A 20312-nucleotide genomic window follows, 5' to 3' on the forward strand; every position below is an offset into this window, starting at 1 on the left:
AAGTCAAGAAGGGATACAAAAAGAGCTATTACAAGAATGCATAGCCTATAGACTCAAGGGCTTTAGCAAACGTAAACAGAGCTCAAAGCCTATCCATATATGTCCTGGTAGTTGAAAGACTAAAGTTCTATTTCCTGCTGGTATGGGGTTAGGTACTACTGCCAGTAAGTGGACACCACTTCCAGGACCTTGCTCTGTAGACCTTTCCATCTCTGCACTAGGGAATCTCCCTTAGACCAGATCTATGTTACCCTTGAATATCTCTGGTTTGCTCTCCTCCAACCAATCAGAAAAATCTCGGCTTCTGAAGTGTCCATATGAGTCTGTTAGGCTCACACAGAAATGAGCTAGTGCTCTACCACTTGACCCACAGTTCCACTGGTTTTCTGGTGGTTAATTGGACATAGGCATCTCAAGGATTTTCCTGCTTGGGCTGGCTTTGAACAAGAATACTCATGCTCAGCTTCCTGAGTAGCTAGGGTTACAGGTATGAGTCACTAGTGCCAGGGTTTTGATTTATCTTAATTTGACATTGATTTATTCTGCAAAACAAAATCATTTGGACAACGCCTTCAACCACATATCCATTAAACCCTGGTAATGGGTGCAATTACATGAATTATGCTGGATCTTTGTAATTAGGAAAGTGATCACAGGTCCTAGGCAGGCTATCAGAGACTTGGTAAGTGATCCTTAAAATATAAAGTTGTCTTTCTTATTTTCCCCCTTTGGTCAGGTATTGCATAAATGTGACCTAGAAAATGCTATTTCTGTGTGGAGCCCTGAACAAGAGAAGGCGTTTGTCCATGCTGCTCTGTAAACTACCACTTGGGCCATACAATCTGGGAGATTCAGTTGTGCTTAAAGTGGTGGATGATACATGGTTACACATATTTTTTTCTGTCATGGGACTTGTCCTCTGGGCCTGGGCATAGTCCCTGAACTCTTCAGCTCAAGGATGCCACCCTACCCCTTGAGCCACAGTGCCACTTTTCTGGTGATTAACTGGAGATGAGAGTCTTTCGGACTTTTTAGTACCCTGGCTGGCTTGGAATCGTGATCCTCACATCTCAGCCTCCCGAGTAGCTAGGATTACAGGCATGAGCCACTGAGCCTGGCTAGATGGGAATATATTTTGAAGTACATGGCAAGCACCTATAGGTGCAACAAAACCCCAACCCTAAGATTCTTAGCATAACTCGAAGCTGGTGGCTCACACTTGTAATCCTACCTATTCAGGAGGCTGAGATCTGAGGATGGTAGTTAAAAGCCAGCGTGGACACAAAAGTCTTATCTCCAGTTAACCACCAGAAAACTGGAAGTGGTAAGCCTGACACGGGTGAAAAAAAAGTTAAAAACACTGCAGAAAAAAAAAAGAATCTTAGCATAAAACGTTGCCATCACCTGCAAATAACTGCTATCTTTTCCAGAAACAACTTTTGGCTTGCTTCTGGATATTAGTAGACACGGGATACTTAAACATGAAGCCACTAAGTTATGTACACTGAGATTTGCATCATGAACTGGATATTGTCTAGCTAGCCAAGTCATAATGTTTATTTTGCATAGCATCACTCCATCACCAAACAGAAAATCTGTATCAGTATATGTGATGAGGTTCAAGCAGGTCCCAAATGGAAAAGGAAACTGTATGAGTAGTGTCCAAATGCTTCTGGGCCCTACTTCTGCTACCATATTACCACTCTTCCAGCCTACATAAATGGTCTGGTGTAGAATTTAATCTGACAGACAAGTTGACTAGAGTTGGATAACTCAAGCTTGGTTTACATATAATTTTGCCTGTTATAAGAATATCATCTTAACCCGGCGCCTTGTGGCTAACGCCTATAATCTTAGCTACTCAGGAGGTTGAAATCTGAGGATTTTGCTCAAAGCCAGCCTGGGCCTGAAAGTCTGTGAGACTCTTATCTCCAATTAACCACCAGAAAACCAGAACCGGCACTGTGGCTCAAGTGGCCCACATAAATTCCTGGTCTTACCAGGTTCTTTGTTATCCTGAGCAAGCTGGTTTGAAAGAGGTGGATTGGCCTTTTGAAGACACATATATACCAGCGAGGTGGCAAGCCTTGCATGCCTGGGCAATGTCCTCCCAGATATTTTGTCTCAGAGTTCAATATGTAGTGCTGCTTTTCTCAAAGCCAGTCAACGTCCATAGATCCAGGAGGCCAAGGGTAACTGTTAGTGACCCATTAACAAAATGTTTCCTCTAGTGTCTGGGATGTAGTGTCTGATAGTTGAGAGGTCATAGTTTCAAAGAGAGTATTTCTTCCAACAGGGGATCTGAAAATGTAATTAATGTTTGGAACAAAATGAGACTATCATGTAGGTTCCATGGCTAAATCTTTTTCTGATAAGAATCAATCCCTAGCCCAGGAGAGTGGCCTAGTTTTAGAGTGCTTGCCTAGCATACACGAAGCCCTGAGTTCCATTCCTCGGTACCACATACACAGAAAAAGCCAGAAGTGGTGCTGTGTCTCAAGTGGTAGAGCTCTAGCCTTGAGAAAACCCAAGGACAGTCAATGCTCAGGCTGTGAGTTCAAGCCCTCTACCCCACAAAAAGAATGGAGCGCTATAAATTCAAAGACCTCACCCTAAGCTGGTTGTGATGATACACCACCCTAACCCTTGAACCACAGCACCACTTTTGGTTTTCTGGTAGTAATTGGAGATAAGACTTTCTCTGACTTTAGTACTTGGGCTGGCTTTGAACTGTAATCCTCAGATCTCAGCCTCCTGCGTAGCTAGGATTACAGGCATGAGCCACCGAGGCTGGTCCATGTCTGTTGGTTTTTTTTTTTTTTTTTGCCAGTCCTGGGCTTGAGCTCAGGGCCTGAGCACTGTCCTTGGACTTTCTCAAGGCTAGAGCTCTACCACTTGAGCCTCAGCACCACTTAAGGCTTTTTTTTCTATATGTGGTACCGAGGAATCGAACCCGGGTCTTCATGCATGCTAGGCAAGCACTTTAACCACTAGGCCAAACTCCAGGCCCCCGTCCATGTCTGTTATCTTAACTCTGTGGATAACACAGGTAGGAGGATTGTGGACCAAAGCCAATACGTCAAAAAAATGTGAGACCCTATCTGGAAAAAAATAACTAACACAAATAAAGAGCTAGAGATGTGACATGAGTGGTAAAATGCTTGTCTGGAAAGCACGGAGGTTCTGAGTTCAGTCCCTAGCAGTATTAATTTTTTTTTCCAAAAAACCTCATCCAAGGTTATAATTTGGTTTTATGTCACTAGTCTCCCTGTGTAACAGAAAAGCAGAGAAGCAGAAGCCAGAATACTTCTGAGGCAGGAATATTTTATATTAATGTGGAAGCAATCAAGTTATTTCCCCAAGGCTATGTATTTGAAAAGGAATATAACTGGAGTGGGATTGGGAATTTTTTTGCATGAAGACTATTCTCAGAAGTCCACCCAACTATTATGATGTTAAACTCCCACCAAAAAAACTCTAGGCCCACTGGAATCTGCTCCAGGTCCCATCCTTTCTTCCCTTATTCTCAACAAGATTCTTAAATTGTTGATTTTGAAGACAGCATAGCTATCCCACTACAGAAGGCTGCATCCATTGAAGCATCTTTCCCTACTCTTTACAATCTTTGCTGATTGAGTCTTCATCATGTCCCTGGGGCCTCCATCTTTTGAAATGCTGATTCACTCAGAAAGCATCTGCTGGAGGTAACAGACCTTATCACATGTTTCAAGGCAAAGAAAGATGTGAGGGAAGAGAGGGAAAGCTCTCACTTACTTTTATAGTAAACCCAAATGTCAGATTCACTGCCAGCACTCAGACTACAAAATTCAGCCTAAAGCCTAGAGGGACCTCTAGGAGCAAGCAAAACAGCCAACATACAGCTCTCATTTTACTATCCTTTCTGCTTCCCCTGTATATGCATATGCTATTGTCTGCTGCTTGTTGTGGTGGTACTCATGGATTTTCTCCTCATTCTCCTACAACATCTCTTAGATGTTGAGTATTTCTGGCTTGTTGGGAGGTCCACAGGGAACTAGAGCACACTAAAAAGAACCCTGCTGTTTGGCCAGAGCTCTGAGGGTTGGGGCCAAGTTCAAAACCAGGCCAAGTTTAGAGACAATGAGTTCATAGTCCTTCCTGAGTTTGCATCATGTTGCTGGTGATAACTAATCAAATGCCTTACTTAGCCATATCCCATTGGACTTTTTGCTCTAAATGTTTTTCAAGGCTCCCTCTCTCTCTCCCTCTCCCTCCCTCTCCCTCTCTCTCTTTCTCCTCTCTCTCTTTCTCCTCTGTCTCTCTCTCTCTCTCTCTCTCTCTCTCTCTCTCTCTCTCTCTCTCTCTCTCTCTCTCTCTCTCTCTCTCTCTCCCTCTCCCTCCCTCTCCCTCTCTCTCTTTCTCCTCTCTCTCTCCCTCTCTCTCTCTCCCTCTCCCTCTCCCTCTCCCCCTCTCCCTCCCCCTCCCCCTCTCTCCCCCTCCCCTTCCCCCTCCCCCCCTCTCTCTCCCTCCCCCCCCCAGTAAACATTCAAATAAAAGATACATGGGAAGGTTACAAGACTTGCACAAAGACCCACAAGATGGAAAATATCAAAGCTAAATAAGAACTTCTGAGCTCCCAATGCTAGTATTCTATAGTAATTTTTTTAGACAGCTGCCTGTGGCTTTCTTTCCTCCTCCTCCTCCTCCTCCTCTTCCTCCCCCTCCTCCTCCTCTCCCCTCATTCCCCTCCTTCCCCTCCTTCTCCTCCTTCTCCTCCTCCTCCTCTCCCTACCCCCCCTTTCCTTTGTGGGTCCAATTTCTGCTTAAATGGAACACAAGACACTCTTGTAAAAGGAAACTTTGACCAAGTATGTTGGCTTATAATTGTAATCTCATCCACTTATTCTGGAGGCAGAGATTCCTAGCAAGCATGAAGCCCTGATTTCAAACTCCAGTACCACCAATAAACAAAGAAAAGAACACATAGTGATGTATCTCTTGAGTATATAATCTGGTATTTTGAAATCCAATGTTTAGTGTATTTTATACTCAAATGGATTATATTACATAATGATCATATAGTTTTCCTCGTTCAAAACAATTGATATATTTCTATCATCATACTCCTCTGAAACAAATCTTGCTGTCTTCACATGCATCTTTTTGGCCCAATAGGAATGTTAAGTCTTCATCTTCAAATACCTCCCAGGAGTCTTCACCACCAACAACTAATCACTAGTAGTAACACTAACAATCTTTAACCACCAGGAAAATATATTATCCTACCTCTAACCTCTCTGGGTGTTTTATAATCTCTGTCTGCAAACCTCATTGTCCTCTGTGTGACTCTCTTTGCCTAGTAGCAGAATTTAGAATTCAAGTTCAGGTCCAGCCTTCCAACATACTTCAATCAGTTCACCCCTAAATCCTGTTCATTTCCTTCTGCATGGAGATATAATGGGGAAGGTATCTTTTCCTGTATCTAAATAACATACCAGTATACATGTATGCATGTATGCATGGTGAAGCTGTCTTCAGTTTTCATTGCAGATATGATTTCCTATAGAGCAAATGGAGGGCCAGCGATAGGAATGCCAAAGATTAATGAAAGAGTAAACTTGGACACTAGTAAGGGGAAATCAAAGGCAGCAGGAGGAGGTAAGTTCAGCTGTGTTATAGTTTTGTGAAGATCTTAGCCACCTCAATGCAAAACTTAAAAGATCCCGCGGTCCTGTGTGGAGTGGGAGTGAAATAACTGGAATTTTACATGTTTTTGTCAAAGATTTCTTGGATATTGGTTGTTACTAAGAAGAAAATATGAACCTGGATAAGGAGGGATCTACAGCAAAGGGTATTTATTTTCCAAAAGGACTGAAACCTTCTGGCTCTGTTACCAACAGTTCCAGAAAATGAACAACGCACCATTGTGTTTTCAAGGTCACTGGTAGTGCATTTCAGTGTCCATTATGTTACTAAAAGAACCATACAACTAGGCTATGGTAACTCACATCTGTAATCCTAGCTACTCAGGAGGCTGAGATCTGAGGATTTTGGTTCAAACCCAGCCCGGACAGATAAGTCACTGAGAGACTCTTATCTCCCCAATTAAACACTCAAAAACTGGAAGTAGAGGGTCTGGGAGTGTGGCCTAGTGATAGAGTGCTTACCTAGCACACCCAAAGCCCTGGGTTAAATTCACTGATACCACATACACAGAAGAAGTCAGAAGTGGTGCTGTGGCTCAAGTGATAGAGCTCTAGCATTGAGAAAGCCCAAGGACAGTGCTCAGGCCCTGAGTTCAAGCTCCAGGCCTGGTTTAAAAAAAAGGTAAATAAAATCAAATATTTTTTAAATGTTTAAGTTATTTATATGGTAGATATTTGTTTTGGCATAGTCTAGATCCACTTATACCAAAGTTTTTTGAGCAGAATAACCTCTTCCTATTGTGAAAAAAAAATGGTGGTATAGGAAGCAAATGGTTTTCTCTCCAATTAGGACAGAAAGGTCAAGGATTCTGTCGAGGTAGCAATCTTGAATCTTCCTTATTTCCCCAACACAATGTAAGGCAGACAAGTCTTCTAAGCCATCTGGACTTTCAATTTAGAATCAGTGATGGAAGAAATGACAAAATGGATAGGATTTTAAACTCCAATAGCATCACCCTGGCTGATCCTTTAGTGCTGTTGTTTTTACAGGTTTTATGCTCCCAGCCATCACTAAACCGTGTTCTTTCTGTTGACATCTAAACTTTTTCCCTGTGTCCCGTCAATATTGTACACTTATAAAATCCTACTCCCTTTGACCAATAACCAATCTCCCTTTTAGCTAGGCATTTGGATTCTTAGCTCAGGACATATTTCCTTGTCCTTTGAAATTTGATGTGTGGTCATGAGACTAAATTAAGGTCACTGAAAATAAGCAAAATAGGCTACTTCCAAGTTACCATTCTCAGTTGAAGGTTCGTGTGTCCTCTTGAGCCTTTCCCTTTAATCTTGGATCGGGCATGATAACTGGGTAGCCATTTTGAATCCTGAAATGCATGTGCCCAGTTGGGGATTTCAGAGTGGCTTTGCTAGGCTTGTACTCTACATTCATGGACTGTGATTTGAGAGAGAAACATTGATTTTGAATCAGCTACTAAACGGTGAATTTCTGTTGCAGCGTCTTGGCACTTATTTGGAGTAATACAACTTTCAACACATTCTATATTTATCAACAATAAAATTTGCCATACCTAATAAGCATTAATAACCTTTAACTATTAGTAAAATTCAAACTTTGGTGGCTATTTTGTAGTTCAAAATTTCCATGGATATGAAATAGTTAAACAGTTCTTCAGCCAAGAGAAGCTGTTGCAGACACTGGAATATTTATAGTGGAAGACATCAAGAATCATGGTATTTATGTTTCCATAAGACTGAGCAACCATTTTCATCTTGGATCCAATGTAGAAATTATTTTTTCTGCCAAAGTCTAACTTGGATAAAAAAAAAATTCCTTTACAAATGTGGGACAGAAGCCATAAGAGAAGAAAACTGAGTTTCCACTGAACAGAGCTACAAAATAGAGAATGAGATTTTATTTCCAGAGTTGCATGATAAAATCACTGGCCTTTTTGCAGCATGCTGGAAATTATAGACAGGCTTAGTAATGTCTTTGCTACATCATAGAGCTTTATTTTTTAACAATTCCTAATGTACCCATCTATACATTTTTGGAAAAACCCATAACTTACCATGAAGTATCTATCTGTTCTCTGAATTTCCTACCCTTCTTGCAATTAGGTGGAAGTACATGTCTCATTCTGACTGCTAAATGCATAAGCACATATTGTGGTTCTTAAATAAAGCTCCAAGTGCAGATGATTTTATTCAAAAATTCTAATATTTAAGAACGAATTCAAGGCCAGGAGTGTGGTCTAGTTGTAGATTGCTTGTCTAGCATGCACAAAGTCCTGGGTTCAATTCCTCAGTACCACAGACACAGAAAGAGAAGGAACTGATGCTGTGGCTCAAGAGGTAGAGTGCTAGTCTTGAGAAAGCCCTAAGACAGTGCCTAGGCCCTGAGTTCAAGCTCCAGGACTGGCAAAAAAAAGTTCAAAAGAATTCATACCGATTCTCATATATCCTTAGAAAAAAACAAAAGAGGCATAATTCAAATAACAAAAGCAGACAGACATTACAAAAAAGAGAAAACCATGGCCAATTTCCTTCAAGAAAATAGATGTAAAAATCCTTTAAATTTTAGCAAATTGAATCAAGGAATATATAATAGAAAAATATACTTTATAACCAAATAGAGTATATTCTAGGACTAAAAACTAATTTTAACATTTAGAATTCAATTACTGTAATTCACCACATTAACAGATCATAAAACAAAAAACTATATTTTCAAATAGATGCAGATACTATAATAATCAAGCATCCATAGCTGATAAAGAAAAGAACTTACATCCATACACAGAAGCAAATAAATACCAGAGGGCAAAATCTCAGTGACCATGACCCAGGCAAAAAGTCTCAGACATGACCTTAAAAGAACTTCTCAAATAAATTGTAAGAACCTAAACAATCCCTCAAACTTTGAATAGACATTTCATCAATGAAAATAAATGTGGAAGCCAGGCCCCCTGGTGGCTCATGCCTGTAATCCTAACTACTCGGGAGGTTGAGACATGAGGATCCTGGTTCAAAGCTGGCCTAGGCATGGAAGTGTGTGGGAATCTTATCTCTAATTAACCACCAGTGCTAGCACTCAGGCCCAGAGTTTTAGCCCCATGACAGACACAAAAATACATAAAGAAAGAAAGAAAGAAGAAGAACATAAATATGAATGGCAAAGAAGTGCGGAATCAACATTCAACACCATTGGGGAAATTTGAATGAAAACAAAATGAAACATAATTACACAATTGCATTGGGCCTGTTTGGAATGGCAAAACTTCAAAGACTAGCGATTTAAACCAAGTGGAGGGGCCTATAAAGAGAAAATGAAAATTTTATACCTTACAGGCAGGAATATCAGGAAGCCCAACACAAATAGGCATTTTCTTTAAAGGCTAGGAACCATGTGATCCAGCCATTTCACTCAAAAAACAGTGCACATTGTCATTCCATTTACATACATTCTAGGCCATGCACCCTAATCTATAGTGAGAAACCCTGTAGTGATTGCCTAGAGGAAGAGCTAGATATGGCTGGAAGAGAAAGGCTACAAGAGAGTACAGGTAAACCTTTGGGAGTGATGGTATGATCAGCACATTAAGATGGTGAGGATAGGCCAGGAGTTTGGTCTAGTGGTAGAGTGTTGCCTAGCATGCAAAAAGACCCAGGTTTGATTCCTCAGTACCACATACATAGGAAAAGGTGGACGTAGTGCTGTGGCTCAATAGAGCTCAAGCCTTGAGAAAGACGAAGAACAGTGCTCAGGCCCTGAGTTCAAGCCCCAGGACTGGCAAAAAAGGTGGTGATAATATAAACATACGTTAAGACTTATCACACTATATACTTTAAATATTACACTGGATTTTGTTTCAATTACACCTCAATAAAACTATCTTTCCAAAAAGTACTATAAAGTGAAGATCACATTGAGGGTGTGACTCTCAGTAAAACTTGTGACTTGTTTAAAGTTACTTGTGGGTGGGGGTGATGTGTTTAAGTTGATGGCCTTAGCTGGGCTTCCTAGTTATTCAGGAAGCTGAGACCTGAGGATCATGGTTCAAACCCAACTGGGGGCGATGAGGGGCCAGGAAGTTCATGAGACTCTTTCTTTTTTCTATCTTTTATTTTCATATATTTTTATTGTAATTAATAGAAGGGTTACATTATATTCACCAGATAGAGGGTGCATTACTTCACAAACATTGACACCCTTTCTCATGTCGTGGTCCCCATTTCCCTTCCTCAGACCCCCACCCCTTATCTTGTTTTCCTCCCTTCCTTATCCAACTTCAAATAACCAAATACGCATATATCCAATATATCAGATAACCAGGTGAGATACTGTAGCAATATGAGATAACCAAGGGACAGCAAAAGAGATGAGAGATAACATAGTACATTATTGACAACAATCACTCATTATATGGCTTTTGTTTCTATATCCTAGAGGTCCTTTCATTTAGCGTCATACTATATGACCTTAAGTATCTAGATTTTGTTCTATTGTAAATCTCCGCTAGGAGAGCCCAAGGTTTCTACTGATTATGACAAATGAGGGAAACCATTGAGCCTATGTTGCTTTGAGTCTGGCTTACTTCACTTAATTCCATGAGACTCTTATCTCCAATTACTACTAGAAAACCTGAAGTGGCATGCTGTGGCTCAAGTGGTAGAGCTCCAGCTTTTAGCTGAATAGCTCAGGGACATCACCCAGGCCCAGAGTTCAAGCCCTTCTTTGTTCCTGTCTAGAGCAAGAGAGTGAGAGAGGGCACAAAAATGTGTGAAATCTGTTCATTACCGCTACAAAAGAACTGTGATTAAGGCATCTATATCAAAGTGACTGTGCTCCTATATTAGGGTCCATTTTTTTTAGATCTGAGACTAGGATTTGAACTCAGTACCTGACACTTTCGCTGACTAGCTAGTGCTGTATCAACTGGGCCACACCTTTAAACTCTGAGGCTTGAACTTAGGGCCTGTCCCTGGGTAGTCTTTTTTCGTTTTTATTTTTGTCTTCATGGGGCTTGAAATCTGGGCCTGGGCACTGTCCCTGAGCTCTTCAGCTCAAGGCTACCTCCCTACGCCTTGAGCCACAGCATCACTTCCAGTCTTCTAGTGGTTAATTGAAGATACAAGTCTCACGGTCTTTAGTGCCCAGACTAGCTTTGAACCATGATCCTCAGATCTCAGCCTCCTGAGTAGCTAGGATTACAGGCGTGAGGCACCAAGCCCAGCTTGGTGTTTTTGTTTTTGTTTCTGGTTTTTTTTTTTTTTTGCTCAAGACTTTCACTCTACCACTTTGAGCCACAGTGCTACTTCCTGTCTTCTGGGGGTTAATTGACATAAGAGGCTCAAAGACTTTGATGCCCAGGTTGGCTTTGAACTGCTATCCTCAGATCTCAGCCTCTTGAATAGCTAGGATTATAGGTATAAGCTCCCAGGGCTCAGCCCAAACAGAGGTTTTACATTATACTTAAAACTCCTATCAATCAAAATCCAATGGTGAGTTTCATTGTAATATTTTATAAAATGCATTCTTTTCTTTTCCATACTTTCTCAAATTCATTTTCATCAAAAGACAGGTTACTCTGCCTGACAAGTAGATCCACAGTGATAATGTTATATCTAAAATGCCTTAACAAAAACAGTTCTACAGTGACACTATCAGAGTTCACTCAGAAGTGAAGCATGGCACTTCCAGTGCCATCTTCTGGGAGCAAACATTCAAAGCATGAGAATTCTAATAGGGATCACTTGTATAAACAGATTATCAACGGCTAGTATATTCACATTTGGAAGCCTAGAGGCAATAATGTGATTAAGTGGCCTAAAACACCTTACTTCTGTTTTTCCAAATATCAAATATATGAGAAAGACTGTTTAAAAACTCTTTTAGGTATTTTCAATGGTTTCTGAACTATCTGTATAAAGCTCTATCTTTGTGTAAAGTTTGATATGTGTCCACCATTACATCCAGATCATGTTTTATGCCAAAATTTATGTTAAGCAAAGCTAAGTTACTTGGATTTTGGTCTGTCAAAGTGTTCCTTAAGTACGCATTGTCCATTTTCATAGATGGGTTTGTCCGTTTTCATAGAACTCGCTTTCAACCTTCATCAAAGGAAGAATACAGCAAGTCATGCGTATTAGAGGGGGGAAAAATGTGCTGTCAGGCAGATGGACGGCTACACGAATAGTGGATGGAATCTCTGTACATTTCTATCTGTGTTTCCACTCCATTCACTAACAATGATGTTCAGTTGAAATAGAATCAAAATTGGGCAAGTCACTTCTGTCTATGTCAGGATGATATTTCTCTGATGTGTTGAATCTGAGCTGTCGCATGCCTGAGGGAACCAGAGATAAATACCTAAGAGCTTTGAGATGTAGTTCTGAGACAATATATTTCAGTTCCTAAATAGTGGTGTTCCACTGTAGAAACATTTAGCGTTTCTTTATAGTAACTCTTAGAGGTTAGCTGAGGTGCCACATTACCATGCTGAGCCCTATGGAAATTTCCAGAGAGTTTCATTTGAGTAGCAAATTTCGTTGCCAAATTTGTGGCTTCTGTAAGGTAACCCAGAAGAGAACACCACAGGGTATTCATTTAGGAAAGAGAAGTTTATTTCTAAACTGCTGGCTTCAGCCCAAGTTAGAGACTGCACCTGATGAGCCGCTGTCCCTCCAGGATTTATGTGAGAAGGTGTGGCCAGGTGTGGGGGAGGTGTGGCCACATCTGATGTGAACTCAGAGCCTGGGTCCCCACATGCTCTGATGAGAGGCATGACCAGGGTGGTTCATGATATGACCTCAGAGAAGAGGGAGGTAACTCCCTCCACATGTGACAGTTACCTAGGTAATGCAGGTACTGGGCGAAGACTTAAACAGGAGGAGGGAGGCGTCTGCACAGGGCCATGCATGGCTAGACCTTACTGCTTCCTCAAGGCAAAACTCATTAACCACTTAAATGCTTTCCATCACTTTGTTGAGTGAACACAACACTGCAGTGAAGCTTCTGGCTGCAAGGTAGACACGAGAACTTTGTACCTGGAGATTTTTCTCAAAAGCTCTTGTAAAAAAATGAAAATAAATAATACATTTTAAAGAATAATAATTGTAACAATGAAATCAAATTCTGTTCCTGTACAATAGAGAACAAGCTGCCAGCTATCCAGTTGTTCCTTCTAGTATTTGGGTCACTATTTTTTTTGCCAGTCCTGGGCTTGAGTTCAGGGCCTGGGCACTGTCCTTGGACTTTCTGAAGGCTAGAGCTCTACCACTTGCGCCACAGCATCACTTCCGGCTTTTTCTATGTATGTGGTACCGAGGAATCGAACCCAGGTCTTCGTGCATGCTAGGCAAGCACTCTACCACTAGGCCAAACTACCGGCCTGCATTGCAGTTATTTCTTTCTGTATTTGTTCCTGTTCAGAAGTTCCACCTATTTTGTTTTGTTACAGCATACTGATTTCATCTTCACTCAATTCTTTGTTTTTATTGTCTGCTATGCCGATTGTTCAAATGACTGGTAAGTTCGAATACTGTTGCTATTGCATTATTTTTTTTCTTTTATTGTAATTAGTAAAAGGGTTACATGGTATTTGCCAGATAGAAGGTGCATTAATTCACATACATTGATACCCTTTCACATGTCTTGGTACCCGTTTCCCTCCCCCCCCCACACCCCCCATGCTATTGCATTATCTTGAAGAAAAATACCCAGTAAGGACTCTTCCAATAACTTCACAAGTATCTGCCTAAATTAATTTCGAGAAATACAATAATCTAATCGTTCTTTAGTTCTCTGATGCCTCTGCAAAATGTATCTACGGATCATGGAGGTCTCAAAGTGTTTAGCACTTCAGTTGATCAGGTGTTTTATCTTCTAAGCCTGTTCTACAATTCTCCACTCACTTATGGCATCTGGATGGGTCCAGGGGGAATCTGAAGGCCAGGACTGATTGCGTGCTCTTCTGCTTGCAGCAGGGCAGCACAGAAGTCCAGCTCGATCGGCCAACCGCCCCAACTCTTCCATCTTCAGGTCCTTTGGTGAAGGCGGGCTTACTCAGCAAGGCTGCATGCTCGGAAGGGGCAGTGCACGGCTCAGACAATGGGGCTGGGAAAGGAGATGGCCCAGCAGCGTGCTCAGACAGGGAGTAGGGTGCAGCTGGAGTAGGAGGGGCTGAGGTAGAGCTGCTGGGAGGGGCTGCGCGTGAGTGACTGGGAGGGGCCGGAGGTGGTGCTTGGCTCTCTCAATGGGGCCCCAGAAGGGAGCCAAGACTGGGTCACTTACATCCTGGAGGGGCAGGATGAGTGCCCTGGTCCTGGACTGGGGATGCAGATCTCCACTGTGCTGTGAGCAGCCTGGAGGATTTATGGCTACTGCCACCACCACCTCTGTCGTTTCAGCTGCTGCACCTCCTGCCACCTTCTCACCTGTTGGTTTTCTTTTTGACTCAGTCCAATTTGTAAATTAGGTTGGTCTCTAACTCAGGTTCCTCCTGCCTTGGCCTCCCAGTTGCTGGGAGCACAAGCATGAGCCACCAAATTTGGCTTATGTCTGAGAATGTTTTAGATCAGGATTTTTAGAAATAAAATCTGAGATTCTCCTCCAAGCTATTGTTGCTCAAATTTTCTCTGGATAATTGGATTTAGAGAAGTAATGTAGAACAAGGGATAAAACCAACCAAAAAAGACCGAGAGTTTGGCCCAAGGACAGTGCTTAGGACGAATTCAAGGCCCAGGACTGGCAAAAAAAAAAAATGACATTCCGTATTATAACTGCAGCTTTAAGTTCCAGTATAGGCACCAAAACATAAAAAGAATAGCAAAAGAGAAGATTTTAAATGAGTACCCAATTCCCTTCGCCCACATACTAGCTCCCAATAAGATGATAAACTTTATAAGGTTTGATCTCTTACCTTATCACTCCCAAGTCCCCTTCCTGTGACTTCCAGAAACCCAGGATCTACTCTTCCTGTATCTCCCAGGTCTCCTTCAACACTGCTATAAGTCTCTTTTTGAAATGTTTTGGCCTTCAGAGGCCTGAAACTTTTTTTTGGTGGGTCAGCGGGCTTGAATTCGGTCTGGGCTCTGTCCCCTGAGCTCTTCAGCTAAAGGCTACGGCCCTATCCTTGAGCCAAGCCCCACTTCCCGATTTCTAGAGGTTAATTGGAGATAAAAGTATCAGGTCCTACTATGGAAAGCAGTATGGTAGTTCCTCAAAAGACTAAACATAGAGCTCCCCTATGACCCAGCAATTCCACTACTTGGCATTTACCCAATCATCCAGAAACAAGGACATACTAAATCCACTGGCACAACGATGTTCATTGCAGCACTATGTCCCTCAGTTGATGAGTGGATCAAGAAGGTTTGGTATTTATACACAATGGACTTCTATGCTGCTGTCAGAATGACATTGCCCCATTTGTAAGGAAATGGAAAGACTTAGAAAAAATCATATTAAGTGAAGTAAGCCAGACTCAAAGGAACATAGGTCCAATAGTCTCCCTCATTTGTCATAATCAGTAGAAACCTTGGGCTCTCTTAGCAGAGATTTACAATAGAACAAAACCTAGAGACACAAGGCCAAATAGTATGACGCTAAATATAAGGACCTCCAGGATCAGGAAACAAAAGTCATATAATGATTGTTGTCCTTAATGTATGATGTTATCTCCCATCTCTCTTGCCATCCCTTGGTTATCTCATATTGTTACAATAGTTCACCTTGTTATCTGATATATTTTATATATGCTTAATTGGTTATTTGAAATTGGATAGGGAAGGAGGGAAATCAAGGGGAGGGAGGGGGGAAGGGAAATGGGGACCATGTCATGAGAAAGGGTATCAATGTTTGTGAAGTTATGCACCTTCTACCTGGTAAATATAATGTAACCCTTCTATTAATCACAATAAAAATACTTAAAAAAAACCTAGATACATAAGGCAATATTGAATGAGGCTAAATGAAAGGAACTACAGGATATGGAAACAAGAGCTATATAATGTGTGAATGTTGTTCTTAATGTACTATGTTGTTTCTCATCTCTTTTGTTGTCCCTTGGTTATTCTCATATCATTACTGTATCTTACCTTGTAATCTAGTATATTGTATATACATTTATTTTTTTATTTCAAATAGGAAAGGCAAGGGGGAAAACAAGATGAGGGGAGGGGGTGGAGGGAGGGAAATGGGGACAAAAACATGAGAAGGGGTATCAATGTGTGTGAAGTAATGCTCCTTCCATCTGGTGAATATAACTATAACCCCTCCATTGACTACAATTAAAAAAAGAAAAAAAAGTATCAGGTCCTTTTGTGGCAGGGCTGGCTTTGAGCCTTGATCCTCACATCTCAGCCTCCTGAGTAGATTACAGGTGTCAGCCACCAGGCTTCCTATTTTTAATTGTAAAGGTGATACACAGAAGGGTTACAGTTACATAAGTTAGGTAATAAGTACATTTTTAAAATAGTATCACCTCTTCCCTCATTTTCTCCCAGTCTTCCTCTCCCAATCCACCTCCCCTACCTCTCAAAACAGATAAACTTACATACCAGACAAAAAGTACAGAAATAAAAAACAGGAATACAGGAGAAAACAAAATACAAAAAATAAAATTTAAACAAAACTTCTTGTTTCCATTACTTGGGGTTCATTTCAGTAAACGTCATTTTATATAATCATGTGCACATAGCTCAACTCATTTTTGCTTCAGCTAATAAAAATCACCCCTCATATGTTTTTCTTATCTCCAGTGAATGTTTTTGTCATGTAGGCTTTGTTTTTTGTTAGCTCTTGTTCTCCAGAGTCTTCAGTGAATATGCAAACAGATGTGTTTCCTGCTTTTCTACCTCCCACACTAATGATAGTTTGGACTTGATAAAAAAGAATCCCACTCATTACACACTCATTATTACAATATGGAAAATATCCCTATGCAAGCATATGCATTGTATGTCTTAGTACATCTAATATGTTGGTTCACAGAGGTACTCCCAAAAGTCACAGGTAGAATACCCTTTGTCCTCGTCATCACTTGCCACAGAATTGATTCTTTGTCTTGTGTGATAGTGGTAGCAATAAGATTTGTAGTGAATATGTGTGGGAGAGGATGGGAAGGGGAAGATACAGAATAATATCCAATCTCTTCTGATATAGAGATTCATCCTTATTTTCTTAGCCAGGCCTAAAAATCAAATAAAAAATCAATATATTTTCTTTATTCTTTATGAACTTATTACATTTGCATTTATTTGAAAGCAAGTTTTAGGCTGGCCGAATGAGTAGGAAGAAAGCAAGTTTTACATCTAAGTCCAGGTAGGAAAGAGAGTGGAGGGAAAATAAAAGTGAAAAAAGCTACCTACCCAATCTGTCAACTTCTTTAAACAGCTCTCTCCAAAATTTGCATACTACTTCCACCAGATTCGTTTGGCCACGAATTGACTAGATTTCTTCATCAAGGTAAGTAAAAAAAATGGTGTCTTTGGTTTTTGAAGGAATTCTAAAATTCTAGAGACAGCTTTTTTAAGTACTAGAGATCAAATCCAGGGCCTGTACTTACAATGAGCCACCTGCTCAGCCCCTTGGGACTCTGTTATTAAGCCAAAGTCATTGTCAAACTGATCTTTCTGTTTAAAAGAAGTTCACACCTGGGCATAGTGGTGTATACCAGTAATCTCAGGAACTTAGGAATCAGAAGGTTCTAGTGTGGTCAGTGTGGTGAGATCCAATCTCAAAAATATACATATGAAAAAATAAAAAAATATGTATTGATATTGCTTATGTTGAGCAGTATAGGCCAGAGGAGGAAGAGCCTTAGCTACATTTTCCCTTATGGGATCCACTAAAGACCCTTTGGTGAACTATAGCATGGAATCTATGACCATCAGGTGCTATAGAAAAGCCCCATCCACTATCCTAGATACCTTAGAAAGAACTCACACAGACAGGGGTGGGGAGTTTGGTGGAGAGGTAGAGTGTTTGCCTAGCATGCATGAAGAGCTGATTCAGGTGGTAGAGCTCTAGCCTTGAGAAAGCCCAAGGACTTCAGGCCCTGATTTCAAGCCCCAGGACTGCAAAAAAAAAAAAAAACCTCAGACACGAGACTCAATGGGCACAATGCTATGTTTTTACATGTCATTGAATACTCCTTCCTTTTAAAGAAAGAAAAAGGAAAGGCATAGCTGTATTTTTGTTAGAAAGCAGACAATGATTCAGTAAACTTCTTTGGCCGGTTTGATTCTGCTCAATATTGACTCCTCAAACCTACTTCTCAAAAGGTAATAAATGTTTCAAGGAGCAAAATATAAGCAATCAAACTGGCTAATAGAATCTACTGAATATAGATTTGAAATATCACACACACACACACACACACACACACACACACACACACACACACACACACTCATGTGTAGATATTCTGGTGAAAATTATCCCCCGATGCACATTCCAGTCTGATAAGCCACAGTCACATTTTTATGGCCACACTGCTTTCTTTAAAAGATGCCTGTCCACAGTGTAACTTTCTGCCATTCTGAAGTATCGATGACTTAAATGAAAAGAAAAATGACAGGGAAAAAATAACAACAAAAAACAAAATGCAACTAAGAGGAGGGGAATCCCAAACAAAAGCTTCACATTGCTGGAGGTCCAAGCTGTTAAATCAGCACCAGGCAAGCTACCACCTACACCATCTGCTGTCCTGTCCACAGCATGATGAGACTATCACAGTCACTTTGCTTGGATATCTTGGGTTTTATTTACCAAACAAGAAGGAAGAAGCCAGTAGTGACCCAAGTGGTAGAGCCCTAGAACTGAGCAAAAGGCTCAGGAACAGTGCCTAGAACCTGAGTTCTAGCCCAAGGAGCAGAAAAAAATGTTTGCTTGCTGGGCCCTGGTGGCTCATATCTATTCATTCTCTCCCTCCTCCTCCCTCTCCCCCCCTCTTTCCCCCATTGGTCATGGGGCTTGAACTCTGGGCCTGGGTGCTGTCTTTGGGCTCCTTTATTCTCAAGGCTACTGTCCTACCCCTGGAGCCACAGTGCCACTCCAAGCTTTTTGTGTGATTAATTGGACATGAGTCTCACTGACTTTCAAGCCAGGCTGGTTTTGAACTATGACCTTCAAATCTCAGCCTCCTGAGTAGCTAGGATTACAGCCTCTGCCAGAATTGTTTCCTTTTACATTTGCTTTGTTTGTTCATTTATCTGTCTTTGGGAGTGTGAGTGGGTACAGAAATGGAGGGACAGAGGGTGAAGAAACACAGCAGTGGTAATCACTGGACACTCTTCTGAAAATGAACTATACCACATATGGGTTGGTGATGGGAGGGGGGAAACTGGGCGAATGTGAGGGAAGGGGTTACATTGTCCAAAAAGACTTAAATAACTCTAACCCCTCCATACATCATTTTAATAATAATACTTTAATTAAGATATAATTTTAAAAGTTCTGCTTTGTTTTATGGTTCTGTGACTTCTGTAAATTTATAACTTCAGCCAATCCACAAAGATCAGGATACATGGGCCAGGAGTTTGGCTTAGTGGTAGAGTGCTTGCCTAGCATGCACGAAGACCCAGGTTTGGTTCTTCGGTACCACATATATAGAAAAAAGCCAGAAGTGGTGCTGTGGCTCAAGTGGTAGAGCCCTAGCCTTGAGAAAATCCAGGGACAGTGTTCAGGCCCTGAGCTCAGGCCCAGGACTGGCAAAAAAAAAAGATCAGGATACATAACATTTCTAACACTCTAAAACACTGCCGCATACTCTCTCTTGGAAGTCTTACATTCTTCCATATTGTAATCTTTTGAATCTATTGACTTGTTTCCTACTGCAGTTTGTGTTTTTGAGAATGTCAAAGAAATAGAACCATAGAGTAGGTACTATATTGTGACTTTTCTTTCATTCATTGTAATGCTTTTAGGAGTCATTTGAATTATTGCACATATCAACATCTCCTTTTTAATGCTGAGTTCCATGGACCTAACTAAAGTTCACTTTCCATTCAATGTTAAAAGATATTTGGGGTCTTTCCTGGTGTTGAGGATTGTGAATAGTACTGCTATAAACATTGACCTACTTGTGGTAATCTGCTTTCTGTAAAGAAAGAGTAGTTTAACTTCAACAATAAGAATACTTCGGAATGGGGCCAGGAGCAGAGCATAGTGGTAGAGTGCTTGCCTAGCATGCATGAAGCCCTGTTTGATTCCTTGGAACCACACACAGAAAAAGCCAGAAGTGGCACTGTAGCCCAAGTGGCAGAAAGCTAGCTTTGGGCAAAAGAGCTAAGGTCCCAAGCTGAAACTCCAGGACTGGCAAAAAAAAAAAAAAAGGCACCGGTGGTTCATGCCTGTACAACCCAGGCACAAAAATTTGTGAGACTCTTATCTCCAAATAACCACCAGAAAAATGGAAGTGGCGCTTTGTCTCAAGGGATAGGGCAATAGCCTTGAGCTGAAGAGCTTAGGGATAGCATCCAGGCCCAGAGTTCAAGCCCCGTGACCGACAGAAGAAAAAAAAAGAATACTTTGAGATGAAAACTTGTTTAGTTGTTGGAGTGTGGCACTGTGTATTGTAGAATATGCTGCCACATCCCTAGGCTTTTCCACTAGATGTCAGTAGATTCCTCTTTCCCCACCTTTCCTGAGTTGTGACAATCAAA

This window comes from Megascapheus bottae, chromosome X (genome assembly GCF_031878675.1).
Source record: "Megascapheus bottae isolate mThoBot1 chromosome X, mThoBot2.hap1, whole genome shotgun sequence".
NCBI classification, from domain to species: Eukaryota; Metazoa; Chordata; class Mammalia; order Rodentia; family Geomyidae; genus Megascapheus; species Megascapheus bottae.